This window comes from Danio rerio, chromosome 16 (assembly GCF_049306965.1).
Source record: "Danio rerio strain Tuebingen ecotype United States chromosome 16, GRCz12tu, whole genome shotgun sequence".
NCBI lineage: Eukaryota > Metazoa > Chordata > Actinopteri > Cypriniformes > Danionidae > Danio > Danio rerio.
In genome coordinates this window covers 33,244,966-33,265,825 of record NC_133191.1, presented here as the reverse complement: position 1 = coordinate 33,265,825, position 20,860 = coordinate 33,244,966, and the positions used below count along the sequence as shown (strand labels likewise).

The window sequence follows — 20,860 nt, the reverse complement described above, 5'->3', positions numbered from 1 at the left end:
GGAGTTTGCATGTTCTCTTTGTGTTTGCATGGGCTTCCTCCGGGTGCTCCGGTTTCCCACACAGTCCAAGGATATGTGGTTTAGGTGACTTGAATAAACTAAATTGGCTGTAGTGTATGTGTGTGCAGGTGAGAGTGTATGGGTGTTTTCTAGAACTGGGTTGCAGCTGGAAGGGCATCCGCTGAAACAAATGCTGGATAGGTTGGCAATTCATTAAGCAGTGTCCACCCTGATGACTAAAGGGACTAGCTGAAGAAAAATGAATGAATGAATGAATGAATAAATAAATGTGCACTATTGATATATCATGGATTCTACAAAGTACCATCAATAGTTATTACTAATACTAACGATAACAACTTGCATGAATATTCAGTTTGTTGTTTTTGCAGTAGCATTCATGACAGCATCAAATGCTTGAAGATTTAATAGAATTTTATTTTCAAACATTAACATTTTCACATATTAGCATTAACTATTTATAGGCAGTTTTGTTTGTTTACTCTGTACAGTATAGTCCCTTTTACATCAGTTCCTAGTAGGCATGGGCCTAGTTTCTGACGTTACGATAACATTGGATTAAAAAAAAATAATAATACAAATCACTGTATTGTGATTACCATTATATAATAGGTTCTTTTTAAATTTCTGGGCAAAAAGCAGCAACTTTAACATTGAACACAATCTATTATTATTTTAGAAAGCATTTATAATAATTTAGAGCAGTAAACGTCACGCTAAATAATGAAAATAAATCATTGACTTCGGCTGTCTTCATTAGTTTAAAAAAAAACTGATTTCTTTACAAAACATAATAAACACATTCAAAAAAAACTTTACATATACCTTAGAAACGGTATAACAGAAGGCGGTTTTAAAACCTTGACTTTTCCTTGAATCATTGAAGCCAGTTATCGTCCCATGCCTAGTTCCTACTGTAAAGTTCCTGTTACAAATGTGTTAACATCAGTTAAGGTTATATTAAGTCTATGTAATGACAACAACAGAAGTTTTTATTGCACTTTGGTTATGCTAATTTCTTAGTTAATGTATAATAACCCATTTTTAAAAATTGAATTAATAACAAATTCAATTCAGTTGTATAAATATATTTTTAATTAACTTATACATAAAACTATATTATGGGTGTATTTGATTCCAGCAAAAGCCTAAAGATTTTTTTTAACACGATTTAATATTCTATCACTTGCTACCCTTTGGTTGTTCAAAAATTGTAAAATTGCTTCTGTGAACATGGTTGTAAACTTCTTACGCAATAAAAGTAAAAAAGATAGAGATGGCCAATTAAATTAAAGGATTCATGGTTCACAGAAAATACAAATTACAGCAAGAAACATGAGTTTAATGCTGAAAGAATATACTTTGACAAACTGCTTGACTTGTTGCTCAAAATTTAAATTTTTTTGTTGAAAATATGGTATAACATTCAACATCTAGATCAATAAGAGTGAATTTGAGTATCTTTTAAATATTATTTGCAAAAAGTGTAAAATTGTGCTTCACTGTTCAGTTTCTTTAATTCTTAATTAATACAATCATTATTCAAATGATAAATAAATAAATAAATAAATAAATAAATAAATAAATGGGTATTAAACTCATTAAAAAAAACAACAACTGTGAGGTACCTTTCGGTCGCTTAAATCCCCTCTAGAGCACACTACTAATCCAGTAAACTGTGCGTTCGTAATAAATAAATCTCAGCTGAGCGTCAGCTGTTTATGTTGTACAATGTGATTAGTGTGCTGAAACAGGGATGGTCTTCACTTACACAGAGTTGCTGTTGTTGACTCACTGCTGACCGGAATTACAGAAGGCCCTGGATCAAGATTAAATGCAGGTTTGGGATCATATTCCATTTAGGCAGCAAGAGATTAAAAAAGCACAGTATTGGGTTAAGATTAGGTTTATGATTATTACTGGGGATCTGTTAAGGTTTATGAATATTGGTTAGATTTAGGACATTGAGGATTATGGTGTTGTGTGGAGTTATGGAGTGAGTCATCTGCTGGTATTACTTATTTCCCAGAGAGCCAATTTATGATATATATATATATATATATATATATATATATATATATATATATATATATATATATATATATATATATATATATATATATATATATATATATATATAAATTGTTCCGTCTTTGCAATAAACTCATCTGCGACATTGGTTAGAGGGTCATGTAGGTTAAGTATTAAGATGTACTGAACATTCAGGATTAGAGATTTGAGCCGAAAAACACGTTTTTCAGGAGTTTAAGGCTGGCTAAACATGCTAATGTAATTTGGGTGACTTTCGGATACGTCTCATTAATTCCTTTCTCTAAAAGAAAAAAAAAATGTTGATACTTAATGTTGATACTGCTCCTTCAACAGACATTTAACTGACTATAAGAAACTTTGCAAGTACATGTCAACTTACATTAACCATAACCCTTAGCATAACTCCAACTAATAACTGGTAACTGGTAAAATGACGCCCCTCAACTTGTTCACGGTCAAAAACATTTTACTGTTAAAAAATGTGATAAACTTGCTTGTGTTTGAAGATATTAATTTAAATTTAAAAGGTCTTACAAAATTACTTGCATTAATTAATAACATAAATAAATATTCCAAGCCATTTTCTATTTCGTTTTTCCAGAATTTACCGTTTTGGTATTGACACAAAATTTAAATTTTTGGGGTAAAGCGCTGACCACTTTTATTACCCTTTACTTTCATTAAATACAAAATACCAATATTATGGCTATATTTAACGTTTCTCTAGAGTAAATAAACAACAATATTTAAAGTATAGTATAGTATAGTATCGTATCATATCTTATCGTATAGTATAGTATAGTACTGGGTGATATGGCAAAAATGAAATCTCAATAATTATTTTCCATATCGAACAATAGCGATATATATTTTGATATAAGCTGTTGCTTCCAGATTTAAAAGAGTATCCCAACAATGACTGAAGCCACAAACATAAGAGGGTCCATTAAATGGCATAACATATTTTCGATGATACTTTTTCGGTGGCCGAAAATTCAGTTCATCTCTAAAATCAACACACTTCCACTGTAGATTCCTATTGTTCCACATTTTTGCTATGTGATTGCTCTTAGATCAACATACAGTAAAAAAAAGTCTAGAGGTTATCATTGTTATTGACATCAATTTTATTGTGATTCAATATAATATTGTTTATAGGCCCAACCCTAGTATAGTGTAGTATAGTATAGTATAGTATAATATGGAATATATAGTAACTATATGAGTTAAGGGTTGTTTAGATGCAAGTATATGCAAAACAGAACAGTAATATAAAGTGCTACCATGTTATTACTTCTGGGATTACCATTCGTATGGATCAATCAATAATAAAAGACCCACGTTATCTGCTTTCTCTTTAGTGCTACACCAAAGCCATTTTTACCACTCGAGCATGTGTCCTACTTACATCTTTTTTCTAGTATTCACTTAGTCCAGCCCGTCTCTTTCTTTCATCTGGCCTCTCTCTGTTTGATGATGAATTGTCCCTGGTCTCCAGGAATGGATCTGTTAATAATTCAGACCAGGCTCTGGCACTGACCATTAGAGCCGGGAGGCAGTACTTTCAGCTGATAGATCACTAATCAGATTAATCGCTGTCTTTCAGTGGGGAAATGAAACGGAGTAAGGGACCATGCGGTGCATGGTAATATACTGGACCTTCTAGAACACTTCACCAGCAAACGCTTTCAATTATGGCAAGCAACCACCTACAGCTTGAGAGAACATTGCCCATGATTGAGTATTCAAGCAACGATGCGAGCATTAGCCGAACACGGTGGAAATATCACCCTGCTAGATGTGCGTTGCACAAGATGCGCTTGAGTAATTTTGTGTACCCATGGATGTGACTAATGCTCGTTTCAGACGGAAATGCATACATCACTGTAGTTTGGATAAACTAGTCAGAACTCCATACAAGTAAACTCCATTATCAGTGCATTACACTCATGTCCCACAGCAGTAATTCGACTCTAATTGAAGTGTTTGGAGGCTCAAGTATGAATTTTTTCAGCTGAGCCCATGAATGCAGATCATTTAAATCAAGTCCATGATATCTCATTTCACCTGAGCTTAACACTGATTTGCCTTTTAATGATGTTATTGTTTCCTGGGTTCACGTACAGATGTTGCCAGTGGTAGCAGCTAATGACAAAGTCATGAGTTTGTTGGGGTGATTTGTGTGTGTCCGACTAAACTGGTGCCAGGTAAATTAGAGTTCACCATGCAAGGAAAAATAGATTAGTCACAGTCTGCTGTGAGTCTGATAATTGATTATACAAACATACAAACATGGCTTAAAGGTATAGATCACCTAAAAATAAGCAAGTTTTGGTCCTTTACCAACGTAATATATCCCCCTCACTGGATACCCTTTATATCATGGATAAAAAATATTTCACAATGATAACAACAAAGTTTTCATTCTAATTCAATAAATAAAAATATCCAAAATAAAATTATTATATGACATATTATTTTATAACTTTTGTGACATCTTTGTTTACCTTTTTAATGCTTGCCATAAAATAAAAACAACATTAGAGCTTAAAACAACATAATAAAAGACAGATAATTCTCGAATTTTAGTCAACTCTCACTTTAAAACTGTTCGAGAACAATAAATTCATCCAAATTCATAACTTTGTTTCAGTTCTATTCTCTCTCTCTCTCTCTCTCTCTTTCTCTCTCTCTCTCTCTCTCTCTCTCTCTCTCTGTGTCTCTTTGTCTATTTCTCTTTCTGAGCATCATGTTCTCTCTCTAGACACACTGTGATGTTTTTGTTCTTTTTTTTCTGTGATGAAAAGTCTGATCTGGTCTGGCTGACTGCAACATTCACTGACTATTCATATATAATTTATCACAAAGAAAAAAAAAGGGCGAGAGAGTGAGAGTTTGTTCCAACCTCTAAGAGATTTAAATGTTGTATTCGCACACACAACTAGCTGCATCATGCCGCTGATCCTAAAAGACAGAAATCAACACCGCAAGATTGAGCAAGAACAAAAATAAAAAAAATACAACACAAATACATCCAGGACTTAATCCAAATATCACAGCAGGGGTACAAATCCTGTAGTTTAAGCTTAAAAACACATGAACTGTCACGAATTACACAAGATGTCGCTTCAAATTGTTTGTTCGGCTAATGAAACCCGACGTCGTGAATTTTCCTTTTGCGACCACATTAGCCCCGCTGTACCTGTTGTACTGTTAACCAAGCGTTAACTGCTACCCCATGCTCCGTCAACCCCGGCGTTATTAAACATGAACTCTCGCCCCAGACTCAGTCGCAGGATTTCTGTCTCTCATTATCCACTCAGTCCTTATCAGAATATAAATAAAGGAAAGGAGCTGAAAAAATGGAGTTTAAAGATAGTGAGGAGCCTCTGTTCTTCAAATCAAAGGAAGGCTTTCAAATAAATCGTGACTGGAAAACAAACGAAAGACAAAAACAAAGGAATATCAGATATGGAAGGAATGATAAAATATTATCTGATTTTACGTGTTTGATCGTAACATATTACAAATGTATTTAAAATATATATAAAGCATGTGTGCCAATGTGTTCAAGCTTAATTTGAGATATTAAATGATGGTATCTAATCACATACAAGAAATCTCTAGTGTTTTTGTATTTTATTTAAACAAAAATTCTGTAAAAACAGACATATTGTGAAATATTATTAGACTTCTCAGCAGAATTTCTAGCATCATTACCAAAAATCAGTAATCACCTTTCCACAATCGTTCAGAAAATAATTAAATCAAGGTTCTTTGGTAAGAAGGACTTTTCAAAGGAACAGCATTTAGTTAAATACAAGTAACATCATATAAAATGTCTTCACAGTCACTTTGGTTAATTCAATGTGATTTTGATAAAAGAAAAATAGCAAATATTACTGATCTTTCGAAAAGTAGTGTAGTCATCTTTGGATATAATATATATATTTTTTATTTGTTAAAAGGTTGTGCATTCAATCAAACTCTAAAATATATTGATGTAAACTGATGCTGACATGGACAAATTCTCAGATCCTTCAGAAGACTTTCAAACAATAAACAATTGCGGCTCTGGTTTGCCTTTTGATGTCTAATATTTGCATCCAGAAGCAAAACCAGTTGAGATCCGCTGACCTCAACAATATAAAGTCAAATCACTGATGTTGTTGATGTGAACAGATCCTTTGCCTTTGTGCATGTGTGTGTGTGTGTGTGTGTGTGTGTGTGTGTGTGTGTGTGTGTGTGTGTGTGTGTTAGAGAGAGAAAAAAAAAAGAGAGTAGGATGAAGGGGTATAGAGCTCATGCAGGGTCACTTCTTCCTCCTTACACCGTGGGAACGGATAGATGGGTCAAAGACACAAACGGACCACTGTATCCCACCCTGCTCTCATCCAAAATCTTGCAGCATAAAGAGGGAGCATTTTAAGGCATCATAAACATGCTCTCAATGCTGCTCCAAAAGCAAGGCATCTTAATGCCATTGTATTCTTTCTTACCTACCTTACAGTTATGGTTCTCAAACAGGCCCATTGGGCATTTTTAGACCACCTTGCTTTCTATATGGCCTTTCAAAAAACTCTTAGGCTGAAAAAAAGTTTCATGTTTACACTACAAAATTTTCTAAATCATCTATGGTAATCCATCCATATTCTCAGAAATGGCAAAAAATACTGTATTATATATGCCAGACCAGTATGGGCAGTGATGGCTCAGTGCTCGTGTCTATGCATATATTGTGTAATAATATAAGTCTCCATTTTTGGTTGTAACGTGAAGTAAATCTACAATTTGCTGATGAAGCGATAATAAACAAATGTTGCATGCGCATGATTTCAGGGGTGTGTTTTCAGTCCTTTCTTAACATTGTTGTGTAAACAAACAGGCAAAATTTATAAAAAGTTTTTCAGTTTTGGGATGAGAATGACATTGTAATTTTGTAGGGTGAACTTGATTGACTTTCCATCAAAAGTCTATCAAATCCACTATTAAAAATATATGCAGTGTGACCAGCATTAGAGTGCATTTAGGCTTACTAGTTTAACAATATGTAATACCAAATTCCTTTGGAATCAATTGCGAGTTGTTTTGGAACCACCCTTGATTTTTTATATATATATATATATATATACAATTCAGTGTTGGAGGTTTCATGGACAGATGTGAATGTATTGTCCTCTAATGAGTTTACCTACAAATTTTAGATGACTATGACTAAACAAATTTTTTCAAACATTGTATCCTAAAGGTGGTGCCATGTATCAGGATAATAATGTATCAATTCCCACAGCAAGACTGGTGACAGAGTGGTTTGATGAAGAGGAAAGTGACATTGAACATCTCCCATGGCCTGCACAATCACCAGATCTAAATATTATTGAGTCACTTTGGGGTGTTTCTGAGGAGCAAGACAGAAAGCGTTTTCCACCACCAGCATCACGTTGTGACCTGGCCACTATTCTGCAAGAAGAATGGCTTGAAATCCCTCTGACCACTGTGCAGGACTTGCATCTGTCATTCCCAAAACGAACTGATGCTACATTGGCCACAAAAGGAGGCTCTAAACCTACATTAATGACTTATTGTGGTTTAAAATCATTTCATTGGCTATTTTTCAAGTTAAAATTGTTAAAAGCAACAATCTGTCAGTAATGTGGACAACCCAATTCACTGGAATGAGAAGAGCCACGCAAACAGCTTTGATTTCCAAGATTAAAACCAACAACAAGCTTTTACTATTAGTCAAGGCTGCCATGGTTTCATTCCCCGGCTGCTGCACCTGGTGAACCTGTCTTTTTTTTCCCCTTTTTTCTCCCAGCACCTTTCATTTCACTTCTTTCTTTTCATCTTTCCATCTTTGTCTTGTCACTTTTGCTCACAGTGACCCTGACATGTCCTTTTCCCAGTGTCCACAGGAGTCCTGCTGTTCCACTCCTGTCAGGTGACAAGTGGCCTTTTAGCTGCGTTTCGGACCATTTTTCTCACCCTTTCTCTAGGTTTCCTCAACAGCAGGATGTCTAATAGTGTACACTTGCTTTGAAGGGACAACATACTATGGAAAACAGCTTTTCTGAAACAATTATGCGGACATATTTGAGCATTCAAATAGCAAACTCAAAAATACCAACGCTGACTCAGTATTCAGAAAAGGTGAATGTCGTGCTTTCACTTTTTCAGTTTTTCTCTTTTGACATTCTGTCGACTACAAATAACTTACCGATAGATTTTCTGTTTAATACATGTTAAAATTCTTTTTTTTATTTTTTTATATTTAATAGTTCCCAAACAAGACAACCTGTTGTCTTTACCGCAGGTGTAACTCTACATCAATTAACTATTTGAGTATTTATAGACTGTTATGTTGGCAGAATAATTGCAAAGATACATATAGTCAGCAGACAGACTTCTAGTACTATGACTGCAAGTTTACAAGCTGAACAAAATAGACTTGTATCCAACTAAGTGTCTCAAAAGGTGTTAAAAAAAAATCTACAACAATATTAAAAAATCTATTAGATACAAGTAAAATGACAGCTGACATTACTCATATTATGTAACTAAAATCAATTATTTGAAAGTGCATTTGACATCACTCATTCTAAAGTTATAGTATGTATAAAGTATAATAATTCTGAAATTTGATAATGTTATGAAAGTGTAACGGAGGCCAGCTAGCGAAGTGCTATGCAGGTAAACATCACTCTTCTGACCTCAAAAGGTGCTCTAGCGACAGATGCTAGAAGCCATGGTCTTAAGCCTCCTTGTTAGAGCAACTGACTGCCATGCAAAGACTTGCCGGTTCAATCCTAGCTCACAACCGGATCGGTGCAGTGGGACTGGTGGGTTAAAGGTGGGGGCTCGTCCGGAATGGGAGTGAGGTTTAGGATGGTGAGTGTAATAGAGGCCAGCTAGTAAAGTGCTATGCCGGTAAACCTCACTCCTCTGACCTCAAAAGGTGCTCTGGCAGCAGATGGTAGAGGTCACTGTCTTTAGCCTCGTTGTTAGAGCAACCTACTCCCATACAATAAATTGCTGGTTCGATCCCAGCTCAGACTGGGTTGGGTGCAGTAGGACTGGTGGATTACAAAAGTATAAAGTAATGTTTTTACATTTGAGTTTTAGATGACTCCAGTCCAAAGCAAAATGTAAAAAAAAAAGCCAAATCAACCAATAACTTATAACCAATAACAATAACCTATAATTTGACATACTATGCATAGTAGGGCTGCACAATATATTGTTTCAGCATTGATATCACAATGCGATCATTCATAATAGTCACATAGGTTTTAAAAGCATTCAGGCATAAGAAATTGTACCGTCTGTAACTTTGAAAAATGAATACTGATTAATTTTATTCAACTGTTTATAAAGCGAAGATTTGATTATTTAGTAACTGTATATCTGAATACAGTTCGACTCTATGAAAAATATATAATTAGTTTCTTTTTCTTTATTAAATTAATTTTTTTCCACTAAAATTATTTATTTTCGTAGATTGTTTTTTTTAATGTTTTTTTTTTATATTTTATGCACTCCCCATCCAAAGCTATCTAAAATGATACATTCTTTCTAACAGATAATATGATACATGATAATATGATAGATGATACATATCTTTCCAAACAGATATTCAATTCCCTAGGGAAATTGTCCTAATATCGCAATGTAAATCACAATCATAACAACCATGAACTTACATAAAGTTATTTAAGTAATAACTTCACATAAAATTCCAAAACAATTTCATAAAACAACATATTTAGGTTTAAAATATAGTATAAAAAATATTCATGCAAAGCCATATTACAACTGTGCTAGAGCAAGACATCTTGACATGTAAAAATACCAAAAAAAAAAACAAACAAAATGAATATATATATATATATATATATATATATATATATATATATATATATATAGAATATATATATATATATATATATATATAGAATATATATATATATATATATATATATAGAATATATATATATAGAATATATATATATATATATATATATATATATATATATATATATAGAATATATATATATATATATATATATATATATATATATATAGAATATATATATATATATATACATATATATATATATATATAGAATATATATATATAGAATATATATATATATATAGAATATATAAATATATATATTTATATATATATATATATATATATATATATATATATATATATATATATATATATATTTATATATATTTATATATATATATATATATATATATATATATATATATATATATATATATATATATATATATATATATATATATATATATATTTTATATATATATATATATATATATATATATATATATATATATATATATATATATATATATATATATATATATATATATATATATATATATATATATTCTAGAAAGTGCCCACCATGCCATTTAAACTTTTCATGTTTTCGGGAAAAAGCAATGAACACTATCACTGACCCAACTAAAATCATTGTTCCCTAAAGTTCCCCACATTACTTCCTAGAAACTGAGTCTGCACCGTGTTCAATAAAGCACCAACAAGCATTATTCAGCAATACGCCAAAAGAAAAGTAGTTGGAAGTTCAAAGGCAGCGGGCACAAAATGTAACAATTTCTGTCTGAAATGAAAGGCACCAGAGCAGCCTTGGGCCAGTGGCCAGCACTATGGCCAGACTCTAGAGCAATATAATAGCATCCCTGCACATTAATCACCTCGAAAGCCACAAGCAGCATAAAAATTGACAACCTGGCAACCCGTTGCATGTCTTTATTAAATACCACATCGCTCAAGGCCTACAAACACCTCTCTTTTGGCAATGAGGACTGAAGTGGCAATGAGAACCTGAGAGAAAAAAAAAGAAGAACCAAATAGAAGTGAAGGTGAAAATGAAAGAAGGTAGAATGATGGAATGAGAGATGGAGAGATGATGAATGTTTAAACAAGGCTATGTTTTATGAACGGAGCAGGGGGGGTGATGTATAGGCCTGTCAGTGTGACAACTAAATCGAACTCTGACATGTCATCGCCACTTTTCAAAAGAGGCTTGGAAAAATGACCCTGTTTAAAGTTTCCCTGACATTTAAAGTAAGAAAATTACAGTGACGCATTTTCTAATAAAAATGCAAGTGACGTCATGTGGTCAACGGAGAGGTAAGTTTTTCTACTGCAAAGAGCAACGGGGAATGAAGAACACAACGATACACCACGGGAGAAACAGAGGCAGAAGGCTTTTGCTCATTCAGGTGAAGCTTTTCTGTCAGCAAGAAAAACTGCCTCCCCAAGTCATTAATTCAAGCAACCGGTAATTTCCTTCTGGACAACAACACTTCCTCTGCAGGAAAGTACTAAAAGAGAAAAAAGTACGTACATTGATGGAGTTGAAAATGAAAATGTAAATCTATTACTCAAAACTTTAGAGTGTTCACATGATCCAAAATTGCTCAGTTTGAAAGCGGAAAATTTATGGAAAACAGTACAGTAGGCATTCTAATGTTCACAACACTAAAGTACCTTCTCCATCTACACAGACCACTTATGGAAAACAGAAATGCTCTCTGTTGCTATAATGTCTGCACACACACACACACACACACAGAACAGTGCTGATAATAAGATCTAGCTCTTTATGATCAAATGACTGATGTGAACTGGTTCTTTTTAACAGGTCATTCAGTAAATGATGTGCAAAGCCCACCCTGCAATGACAGGAACAAAAATCATGTACATAAAATAGCCTTGAGTTTGCCTGTGAACTTTCCATTTGAATTTACTGACTGTGTCAGTAAATCGTTTAGAACCGACTCCTCACTGAAATGAGAATCATTTTTTCAGTATAAAAATAAATAAAAATCAGAAACCATTACTGTGATGCATACTGAAGGTCTGTGAGACTTACATCAGCCCATCTACTGACAGGTTATGAGTCTAAAAGTTATTTCCACCAAAAAACATTTGTTTTATAAATAATAGGTTTTCAACTGTGGCCTTTTTATAGGATTTAGTACATGTCAAGTATCCCAGAATTGCTCAAAATACTCCCCAGAACATTTAATTTTTTAATGCACCATTATTGTGTGGAAGCAAAAGCTTAGCGTTTGTGTGCGCGTCTCATTAAATCCAAATCAGCTGCTTCTCAACTCCCCCATTTACAGATGTTGCTGCCTTTACAGCTCATGCCTTATTTACTCCAACAGCAACAAGCAAAACACATGCATGCTCTTTAAAAATCTTTAACACTAGACCAGTGGTTCCCAGACTTTTCACCCTGTCACCCCCAAAATAACAATGTCAGTGAATTGTGACCCCCAATATCCTCTGAGGTGGTTATAAATATAGAAACTTTACACACAACATCTCACACATACAAAAAAAGTCTATTTTTCATTTAATTTTGAAGAACGCCACTTAGACAACGCCCTCCGTGTTTAGTTGTGGCCTGTATATATTTTTGATGTACGTAAGTGCCGTAACTTAACCTGGTGCTATAAAATCAATGTGCTGTGTCTTTAATATAACAAAATCACTCAAGGTATCAAAAAATAAAAGGCTGATGGCTTTTATTACATGTTTTTTTTTTTTTTTATTTAACAATGAACTAGTTATTTTTTTTTTTCTGTATGTTATGGATAAAATATGGTAATTGTAATGGTGTAGTAAAAAGAATTAGATTTTTGGAAATCACCAAGCGACCTCCCCCTCATTGTCCTGAGATCCCCCTTGGAGTCCCGACCCCCTCTTTGGGAACCACTGGACTAGACCAACCGCAGAACTACCAGAATTCCATTTCTAGAATGGCCATAGCAGTTATTCTCACCAATCATATAAGACTGGATCTAGGCCTGTCACAATAAGCAATATATCGGCTTATTGTGCAATACATGGACATGACTTCAATCATTTTTGGTGACACAATATTTATCGTCCATTGTGTTTACATAAAAATTAAATGTCTTCAGCATTTTAGCTGATTGCGCAGCTTCTGTCAAGTGGCAAAAGAGGGAAGGGTTTGCATGAAAAGAGAGTTTTGCCTGAAAAAGGGAGTTTCATTACGTGCACAACAGCAGCAACACAAACACAGACACAGGGGAAATAGACAGTGATTCGAACAGCAGCATTTGTGCGGATCTGAGAGCTGGGTGGAAGTGGAGGATTTTCAATCCATAATATTGTAGTGATATTACTGTAAACTTAATAACTATATCCTTTTGTCTTAGGTATGTCTAATTCAAAAACTGAAAGAGTACTACGATACTAACTAATTTTGCCATCTAAATAAACTTAAAGAACATTGATAACACACTTATTAATTTCATAGAGACAGGACAATCAACATGAACTGGAACCGTGTCTTTTTCTTTTTTAAAGAAGACAAGTTTCAAATCCAGGATTTACCAATTCCAGATTAGAAAAGCTTTCAGGAAAAAAATGTTCCTTAGAAACTTGTTTTTGTCGTGTGTTACTGTGTCTGTGGGCACACAGCTGTGCTCTCACCGCAAAGAAACAGAAACAAAACCTTCACTGCAGCACATTTATAAACGAAACACAGACAACCAATGTCTCTAAACAATTCGTCTACTTGTTTGAATAACAGTTGGCAACACAACGTGGCGTCTCTCTGAACATTGTAACAGGTAAAAGGGATAAGTCTTCGAAGCTATATCATGCATATTAATGATGTTGCATCTCGTTCACAATAGAGCGTGCTGATTGGCTCGAACCAAGTCTTTTTCATGAATTAATGAACAGGCCTGCTGAAAACTCAATGATGTCACTGTGTATCGGCCGGTACAAATAACCAATCTCCATGCTGGAATTTACACAATGATCTCATCACTGCGATGTTGCTTCAAAATTTATTTTTCAAACCAGAAGTACGATTTTGAATTTTCACTTGTTAGCTAAATATGTGTGTCCCAATAGTGTTTTTAGCAACGTGGAACACGTATACGACTGGTTACATCTCAAACAATGTATTTCGGTATTTCATGACCCTCTAAACTCTTTTCTCAAAGCTTACTAACAGGTGAAGAAGAGATGAATTTTCACACATTATCCTAAAAACTACTGACAGGTTTGTAAGAAGATGTCCAAATGAGCTCGTTTCCAAATCTTACAGAAAAGCGACAATTCAGGAATAGCGTTAAAGCCACTTTACAAGGACATTTACGTGCCATTTTTATCCCTTGAATGGCTTTATTACTGTTTCTATGCTGTTGTATTATCATTATATAAACACCGACATGAACTGGTCTAAAATAAAAACACTTATCGCAATGATTTCTATAACAATTTTGCATAATAAAAATGACTTAATGTGACAAGCCTAACTGTATCAAATTTAATTACTCTTAGGTTACATTTACAGTACATTCAAGACTTCCATTGCGATAGAAGATACAGGATTTGTTTGTAATACAGCTTTGGGAGCTATTTGGGAGCTTTTTTGCTATCAGAAAGTTGTGTTTTGTTAGCAGAAAGTTTTGCAACATAGGAATGCATAATCAAAAAACACAGGAAAAAGTATACCATGCTGAAATGCATGTGGTCACTTTGATCATTTCAAGGCAGAAATACAGAGAACTGTTGCGTTTTGTAATTTTAATGAGATAATGTTGAAATTACTGTTTTACATGGACAAAATTATTAAATTACACAATTTTTAAACTGTGAAAATGACCGCTGCAGTAGTCCTCATGTTAAACTCAACCTAAAGCACAAAGTGGACTCACTAAAGGCCGGCTGGGAATTTGTCAAGCAAGTATAAACCTCAGTACAAACACAGTTATGTCAAAAGCACAACAAAACAACAAACAGGCTGACATAATGTTTGTTGTGTCTGCCAATGCAAAGAGTTGGGGAGGAATTCTCATGTGCATCAGTACATTTAATCTCTAAAACAGCACCACTTATATGTGGCATGAACACACTGCTGACTTACTGTATGAAAAACTTCATCTTTTGTTGCAATAGTTTTCAAATAATTCATATACATTGAAAAAAAGCATTGTAATGGACTTCAGGGATATACAGCCCATACATAGCATATTATAATATTTAAAGTATAATACACTGCAAAGCTTTTCTGACAAAATCTGAACTAGATTGTACACTTCTGGCTTTGATCAGCATGGATGTGAAATCTAAAAAAAACACAGCAGTCACACTCACAGAGGGACGGATGAAGAAACAGTCATATTTAAATTGCAATTTCCACTCATCTTCAAAACAAGGAATTCAATTGTTATGCTTTGTAGAACAGAAAAGGTCCCCGAGCTAAAGCCCAAAGGCAGCAAAAAGAAGTGAGACGATGCGAGTTGGGATTTGTTACGAAATCAGCAGACAGCTTTCTTTGTGTTTGTTTGTACTACTTGTTGAGTCTTTCTAGAATCCAAAATCTTCAAATCTTATCCTAGTGTGCCAGAGAAACATTCTTAAGCCATTCTACAGAAAGAGTGATAGTTTCCATCTTATCTGCGCCATCTACAACATCCACACTGGTAATCCTGGATTAAGAGTCCATCGTCGGACACCTTTAAACAAGGACAGACATGTCAGCACTCCCTGTTCTGCTTTCAGACTTTAGTTCCCATGTCTGTGAATACAGACAATGTACTTTATAAGTTAATCTGAAACACATATTCTGAACATCCACACTAGATACCATTACGTACTGTTGGACGGATTCCTGCAACATGACACGAAAATGTCTAGTGGTAATGTTCAGCAATTCAGCCAACACATAAAAAAGCGGTAGGAGCTCCTTTTATAAGACGCGAGAGAATGCTGCGTGCTACTTGCCTGCAAAATATGATCTGATCCGACTGCAAACTTTCCCACTTTTGTGGGAAATCAGGTTAATCTTCTATGGGTTTGAGAAAATATAAAAGAACAACCCATTTCATTCCCTTTCACTCTCTAAACATCTGAACTAAAGGCTTTAGATTCGGAATCCTCTCCTTTTCTCTACTCAGGGTCTGAAGGCTTTTATACCTTTCTGATATCAACAAAAGCTGGATATACTGCAAATATACTGCACAGTTGCACAGATACTTCTGAACATTTAAATCAGATACCTGACTCACTTTATGTGACTTACAAGCAATATGTGAATTTAGCTATAGGTTTCATTTGCATGGTCTACCATGTGTATGTATGTATGCACAGCTGAAATTAGAATTATTAAACTGCTTGAATTATTAGCCTCCCTGTTTATTTTTTCTGCCATTTCTGTATAATGGAGAGAAGACTTTTTCAACATTTCTAAACATAATAGTTTTAATAACTCATTTCTAATGACTGGTTTATTTTATCTTTGCCATGATGACAGTACATAATATTATACTAGATATTTTTCAAGACACTTCTATACAGCTAAAGTGACATTTAAAGGCTTAACTAGGTTAATTAGGTTAACTAGGCAGTTTATGGTTATTAGGCAAGTTATTGTATATCGATGGCTTGTTCTGTAGACTATCAAAAAAAAAAAAAAAATAGCTTAAAGAGGCTAATAATAATGACCTTAAAATAGGTTTTAAAAAATTTAAAACTGCTTTTATTCTAGCTGAAATAAAACACATAAGACTTTCTCCAGCAGAACAAACATTATCAGACATAATGTGAAAATGCCCTTGTTCTGTTAAAAAAATTAAAAAATAAAAATTTTAATAATTCTGATTTCAACGGTGTGTATATTTCTTAGTGAATATTTCTGTTCACTCACAAACATTTTGTGTCTATCTGAAAAAAATATTGTTATGGAAATAGTGTGAGGTGGCAGAAAAAATATCTTGAGGAACCTTTGTTTGTATAATTTGTATACAAACTACAGATCACAAGCGAGAATAATGTGTTGTGGAATTTGTAAATACAGTGAAACATGACATGTAAACAATGATAATACCAATTTTGTGCAGCATAGCTTAGTATATACAGTATAGAGAGATATTACAAGTGAGAATAACGTGTTTATTCAAGCACTGCAATTTGCATTACAAATGATAATAACAGCATACCTTATTTTGAATAGACTGAGATTACAAGCGGTATTAACATGTTAACAGCATTGTGTTCCACTGCTATTTCAAAAATGGAGCTCAAAAGAGTTTCTGTTCAACTTGTTGGTCACAATAACACTTTCCTCTGCCCCTGATACAAGCAGTTCCTACTTTATAGCCAATAATTTAATGCTACTCAAGTACCACTTTTGCTGGTTCAGAACTAGTGCTTTGGATGTCGAAAGACAAAGAACCAATTTGAAAATAGGATCCATTTCTGAAACAGCAATAAAAATGCCTAGGTGGAAAAAGGTTAAATATAACTTTTTCGGCGAAAGTGCACAAATTTTCTCAGGGGACGACAATATTTTTGCAAGAGAATGGGGCTGTAAGCAGACTGAAAACACTGAACCAAATAAATGATGTTGAATGTGGCTTAAGTGTCCATTTTTTGGGCCACTGTTCTAGGACAAAAAGATCCTGCTGTACCGGCTCTAGAATAGATGTGGGTTAAATTAGCTGCTTTGCTCGGCAGAATGTGCTGCTTATTGACCAGAGAGCTCTGAGGGATTTCACCGTCCTGCTGCTGGAGTTTAGATTAGCTCAGGTATTTTTCACTCTCTTTGACGACAGCTGAGTAGATTTACAGTGAAAACCGTTCACCAAAAACAGCTGCTTAGAGGGGGAAAAAAATGGTACCGGTTCATAAAGGATATTCCAGGATTAGCTATCTCTCCATTCGCACACAGGCCTCCACAAAACGACCTTTCACCCAGAAAACAAATACTTCTGCACACAAGGACCTGACTGCTTCTCGAATTCTTTTTCTAAATCGAATCAACTTTAAATTGAGCACTTGGCAGCAAAGAAGCATTGTCGAAATATGGGTCAGAGAGCTGTAGGAACGTGGATTGTTGGCTAGAAGAAAAAAAAAAGCTTAGCGTGGTCAGCTTCTCAAGGCTTTGGCGTTTTCTTCGATTGCAAAACACGCATGGTGGTAGTCATCCAATAAACTCTGAAATGGGAAAGCAATGAGCAAATGCCACCAAAAATCCACTAAAACAGATCAATGCAGAGAGAGAGAGAGCTAGAGAAGGAGAGGGAGGGTCTCGGCTCCTTTCATGTTACACTAATGCATTTCAATTTTCCCTCTAAAGAAAAGATGATTTCAAACCTTCTTCTTGGTCTTTAGGAGCCATAATCTCTTCATTAGGTCAGTTATGATTGGCCTCTTCAAACAAACAACTGCTATTCAGAGAAGTAGGAATCCTAAAGAGTCTGATTACATCCAAAAACGTGGCATGTGAGGGGCTCTTTTATGAGGTGAGTTGTGTAAACATGAATTGAATGAATGGAAGTAGTCACCGGCTGCTGGGTCTGGGCGATTGAAGACCAAGACGAGGAGTCGTGCTTTTCTCCATCTAACGAAAAACACGTCTCCGTTCCAGCAGATTTGTACACACAAGTCTATGAACACAGCTAAATCAGTTAAGATGTGCTATGCCTACACGGAAGACGCTGACAACCTTGCTTAATCTTTTAAATCCAGTTCTGGAACACAACGTGCTGAAAATTCAGCAAACCGAGAGATTTGATCACATTTGGAAAGAGATTATGTTTAGACATTTATATATTTTTAATTACATGTGGTGGCTTGTTTTTGAGATTTGAAGTTAGCTGGGTTTGTTATGCTTATGGACTAACTGTGACAAGGCACAACAACATCTCTGTGCTTGGTGTCAGATTGACAAGATATTTTTCAGTCTGAAAACTTTTTGCAATTCTGGATCCGGCCGGTCTGCCAAACCGTAAATGAATCTAAACGATAAAACAAGCTGTTGATGATCACTGTAAATCCATGTAAAAAAAAAAATCTAGTTCAACTGAAAGTAAATCAAAGCAATGGCATTTACCTAAATTTTGGGGCATATACTGTATCTTACAGATATTTATAATACTTCTGAATCTGATTCTGACTAAACAAAGCATGTATCCAAACAATTAAGGATTCACTCTGATTGGATTAATACTGATTACAGATGAGCAGCCAGTCGTGCTCAATCACATCAAGTGCTCTTCTCAAAACTTGTTTATGAAAGTTCACTTATTAACCGGACACCATTGTCAACATCGAAGAAAAAAAATATTTGGTATGAAGTTTCAGTATGAAGCACTTTAGTTTTATTAGCATGTGGCTGCTAAGCATTTTCCAGCTGCACCCAGTTAAAAACATCTGAACTTTTCAAAATGACGCGAGCGCACCGCGATTCATGCAAGTAGAACTAGACAATCTGCCTCACATTGAATGGAATATACACATTTCAGTAATAACGGCAGAATAATTAGCTCAGACACTGCAGCGATGATTACTTTTCTCTATAAACTTGCATTAGAGCTGCAGCAATGGTTTGTCATGCTCTGAGAAAATGAATAGTTATGAGAGACGCCAAGGGAGAAGAGAGTGCGAGTGCAAAGCCCACTGTAAATAATCCAGGAAACCACACACACACACACACACACACACACACACACACACACACACACACACACACATATATATATATATATATATATATATATATATACTATATATGTGTGTGTGTGTGTGTGCGTGTGTGTGTGTGTGTGTGTGTGTGCATGGATTTTTAGTGGTATTTAAACATTTAAATTGATTTTATATTTTATAAATGTGCACACATTTTTTTTTACTAATTTATGAGTTAATTTGTTGCGTCTGTCTATCATTTTGGTCATTCAAAAACTTGAAACATTTATTTTTTTGTATTTATTTTCTTTGAAGTGATATTTTAATTATTTATGATTATTTTGTTTTACTTTCATTTTTAACAATAATAACTCTGCTTAGTCGTGCTCATTACATTGACATGCTTTTAAAATATACACAGCAAAAAATATAATCAACGTGTAAAGACATTCCAAACCAACTGAATATACGTTCCAAATATACTTATGTTTGTTAATGACTCATTAACGAAAGTGACTATAAAGTGTTATTAAATAGTTCCACTATTATTCACCACTAGTCAAGTACACATCTGAATCAGCATGTCTGCCAAGCAACTATCTACGGTATCCAATGTAAACTAAATCACTATCACATGGCAATGATGAATAGATACAACCCACTAAAACTTCCCTCAGTTTCACCATGCAAAAACACACTAACTCTTACCATTGCCGAATTCTGTCAATCTGCAGCGAAAGCCTCAATCCCACTGTGACTGCAAAGCTGGTTTAAGGGCACATCCGAAATGTAATTCACTTGCGCCGAAGGTTTCATAAGCTGGAAGAAGACCATCATGCGTCGTCCTTGTGGACACGCTTCACAGACTTTCTTTACCTGAGCTGACAGCGATGCTTGGTCAGTGTTATCTGGCAGAAACATTCTCAGCTGATTCAGCCAGTGATTACCAAGTTAAAGGCTGACAGTTGTGAAACGCCCTGATGGACGGACAGGTTGGGAGAGATTTTCACCGTTTGCTAAACACGGCAGCCTGACTCATCACACACTGTATCAGCAAGGAAAACAACAGAAGAGAGAGGGAAACGCCAGGCTTCATTAATGCAATTATCGTCAGGGCCGCAGGGATATTTGTGTACCAATCATTATTGTCGCAGGATTGAGTGCATGCGTTTCGCTACTGTCGGAAAGCTGCAAGCCAGTTTCTGTTGAACTGTTGTTTATGTTCTGTACAATCTGGTGTGCAAGGACTGAGAGGTAATTAGGTAACCAATA

At 34.7% G+C, this 20,860-nt stretch overlaps 1 protein-coding gene across 5 annotated transcripts in view; it reads right to left on the bottom strand.

Moving 5' to 3' along the window:
- The window catches only part of sema6cb (semaphorin 6Cb), a 274,253-nt gene that overhangs the window by 159,803 nt on the left and 93,590 nt on the right, over positions 1–20,860 (bottom strand). For 2 of the 5 annotated variants that reach the window (XM_068213963.2, XM_073925041.1), the window contains exon 1: positions 20,297–20,513. The exons of the other annotated variants lie outside the window; for them this stretch is intronic. The gene's annotated coding sequence lies outside the window, so the exon portion shown is untranslated. Of the gene's footprint in view, positions 1–20,296; positions 20,514–20,860 lie in introns of those variants that run through there. 5 annotated transcript variants of the gene reach the window in all.